Below are 3,752 nucleotides of genomic sequence, written 5' to 3' on the forward strand. Positions count from 1 at the left end.
ATCCCTCAGAGATCATATTGGTAGTCAGGGGATATATTGTGTTTCTGTCCAGTAAAGAGACATTTGGCACAACGCTCCCTTTCATAATCACTTCTACTGAAGCAGAGCTTTAGCTGCCGTAGAAAGCTTTCCCTTGTCTCGTCTCTCTCACACTCACTGACGTCAAAGCACATATCAGATGGTCTGGGATACTGTTTTCTTAGACTCACACATGCAAATGGTCATCTATCCTCCGCCTAGGCGCTGTTCCACCCACTCTCACCGCTCAGGCCCACTGCTCTGCTGCTCCTGCTGCTTCCGTGAGACCGAAGCAGGAACAAACGTCTCGGCCCTGCCAATTCTGTGTGTGTGTGTGTGTGTGTGTGTGTGTGTGTGTGTGTGTGTGTGTGTGTGTGTGTGATAGAGTGTGTATTCCATGGAAGCCCACTGGGCTGTGGTTCCCTCAGTAGTCCTGCAGCGGCAGTAACTCGATACAGTACACACACATTTTTGTTGCTGATCCAAGCTTGTCTGCCTGCCATGATTTTGGTGCAGTTCAACTTGTTGTAAAACCCTACTGTGCAGTGTTAAAGAGGAGAACATGTAATAAGCATCTAATGAACACTGCAAGCCATCTTATTTAAAAAATGGTTATATGCCGTTAAATGAAGTTAGATTTTTTTTTTTGTAGCTTTGGATATATTCAGTATTATCAGAGCACCATGCTATCTCTGCAATTCAACTCCAAAAGCTTAAAGTACAGTACGTTCTCTTTTATACTCCCTTTCTCTTTCTTTGTGTGGCTCTACCCCCCTCCCCCCCACCCTCTCCATCCCCTCTGACTCTCATGTAGGAAGAAAAGATGTTTCTTTGTAGGGACTTACTGGCACTGGCTCCACTGACTCACACAGCTGCCCCAATAGAGCTCTCCTCCCTCTGTTTTACAGCCACTTGTGGTATTATATAGCTATCTAGTTGTTCTCCAAAGCTATTTACTGGCATCTTCCATCCAATCCGTCTGGCTTTCTAAAATGTGTGCAGACATGTTTTGTACTGTTTTGATTCTGACATTGGCAAGATGTGATTTATGCAGTTATACCATGTGAGGGCATAACTTTGTACCATACATAGGCGTCAGCAAAAGGAATACACTTAGAACCTGCAATGTTTTACTTTAATCAAAACATTTCTTTTTGAGAGTAGATAATCAATAGAAGCTCTGGACCGCAGCTCAGTCTAGTTTTGTTGTTTTGTTGCCAAATATCCAACCAAAGTCTTATTAAAATAACTGTGGTTTAGTCTCTGCACATGTGCATGTGATCCTCAATGCCAAATATTTCTTAAAGAACTTCATTGCACCTAAGGAAGACTTTATACACTTCATAAAACATGACCTCCCTCTCTATTGATTCCTCCTTGTTGAAAGATTATAAAAGTCTTAAACTGTATTTCAGAAAGAGAAACCTTTTCATGACTGAATTTATTTGTAAAGTTCGAGAGGAGACGGCGTATAAGGTTCACAATAAGAGTTTAGCGTAAGAATGACTCATTTATATGTGTCAACTGTTGTTTCACCTTAGCGGTTTGGTGTGTTAGCATTAAAATAATGAATATATCAAATAATTAACTGTGACAGGCGGCCTTATATATGTCTGACTATGAATATAGATTCCTATTTTGTAACAAATTTTCTTTTTTTTTATGAGTTTTTGAGAGTTTATTTGAAGGCCGTTGTTGAAAGGAAAAAGCTAACATTCCAATTCAGTTTTGCAATTGAAAAGACTTGTTTGTTTTGGTCTGTGTATGGCAACACCAAACTCTCACCCACCAACAGCTACCGACCAGTGCTTTTTTTTTTACCATAATGATCACCACTGTGTAAGCCAAGAATAGGTTGTCAAAGCCCTGATGAAAGGCACAGATTTGAATGGATAACAACAGATGCAAAACAGTTTGACATTGTAATAGAGGTCCCGCGGGAACACTTTAACAATAACCCCAATAAATGTAGCCACACATGAAGGTTACACGGTTGCCGTCTCACACAATGGTCACATCAGAAAAGTATCAGGCGTATTGTATGAGTCCTATGTCTGTTGTGGCATTCCTTTGACCCTAAATATGAATAATAAATTGAGTATTTCCTTCACTAGGTGTCTTTCTGACTCCGGTGGAGGAGGGGGAGAGAGAGCTGTGTTTGGTGGGAGCCAAGGGCGAGTGGCTTGTCATGTCAGGGGTATTAATTTATGATTTCCATCCCAGCTTCTGACCTCATCACCTCCATTAGAATGCAGCCTTTGTAATTTCACGGTTAATATTCAATAGCCACTTGTCCTCGGCGTGCCCGCTTTGTGCATGTGAATTTTCTAGGGGAGGGGGGGGTGTGTTTAATTTCTGATTTTGTTGAGTTTTTTTTGTTGCATGTGTGTTTGTGAGCATCTGTGTGTACATGGAAAGGGAAATGAGGGTCGACTACAGCGTGGCTTCCTGCAAAACACTTGCAGATGTCCAGAGATGTTCTTCTCTCTCTCTCTCTCTCTCTCTCTCTCTCTCTCTCTCTCTGTCTCCTTCCCACTGAGGAGCTTGAATTGCCTCTCTGTCCGACCTGAGTCATTTGAATGGCGCACGCACGCACGCACGCACGCACGCACACACACACACACACACACACACACACAAATACAATACAAACATACAGTAGCTGACCCCATTTCCCTCCTATCGGTAAAGTTAAGGCACAGTCCACAAACAACAGAGGACAGCCAGGGAACTGTACACACATAGAGAAATACTGAAGACATGAATGGTTCTCGTGAGACATGCTGGACACTGTCAAGGTTCAGAAAAGAGAATGAAAAGTGCAGAAAGATTAAGGCAGGAGTACAAGAAAAATCTCAAAAACAGTGAAAAGTCCCCGTGCCTTTCTCAACACATTGATATATTGGCTTCAACAAACATTCCTACCGAACGACTCTGGCAAGCCTTTAAAAAAACACATTAAAGTGCTCTGTTTTGCATGAGCCCAGTTGTTGCTCTGCCACTCCTTCCCTCTCCTCCACTTCTCCTCCTCCTCCTCCTCCTCCCCCTGTTTTCTCTCTGTTCCCCTCAGCTCAGAGACAGCTAATCAGAAGGGGGTTATGGGTAAATCTGCAAATGCTAAAAGATGATTGTGACAGTATATTAATGGAGGGATAATGAAACACAGCAGGGGGAAAACTAATTCTAAAAATACTGAACACTGCACAATGTTGAACATACGCATGCACTTATAGCTGCCACATCAGAATTCTGCATTGTGTTCAATGTTTTATATAAGAGGATTCCTACATGTTTTTGTCTGATGGCTCTATACTTTTTTTTAATGAAGATTTTGCAGTCAGCAAAAAACGTTTATCAATTTATTTTAGCTTAATACCTTGAAATGTTGACTGCTTATAGCTTACTGTTGTTTATCCATTTTTTTTTTTTGCTTTTTCAACAGTGTATCCATAACTTTTGATTATCTATTAAAACAGCTTGGCTATGTAGCCCTGTTTGAGAACAGTTTTCAAAGGATGGAGGGGTCAAGAAATTACAGGAAACATCCGAGAAAGCTGACACCTCCAACTCACCTTTGGTAAGTATACTTAAATGTGTGGCACATAGAAAACCTTATTATTATGTATGTAAAAAATATAAGATTGGAGCCAATGTGGAGATACAGGGAAAGAATGTTACATGTTGCCTGGATGTTCACATTGTTTATTCAGTTTTAAACAAAGATATTTGAATGT

Source organism: Ammodytes marinus, assembly GCF_949987685.1.
Source record: "Ammodytes marinus genome assembly, chromosome: 4".
NCBI lineage: Eukaryota > Metazoa > Chordata > Actinopteri > Uranoscopiformes > Ammodytidae > Ammodytes > Ammodytes marinus.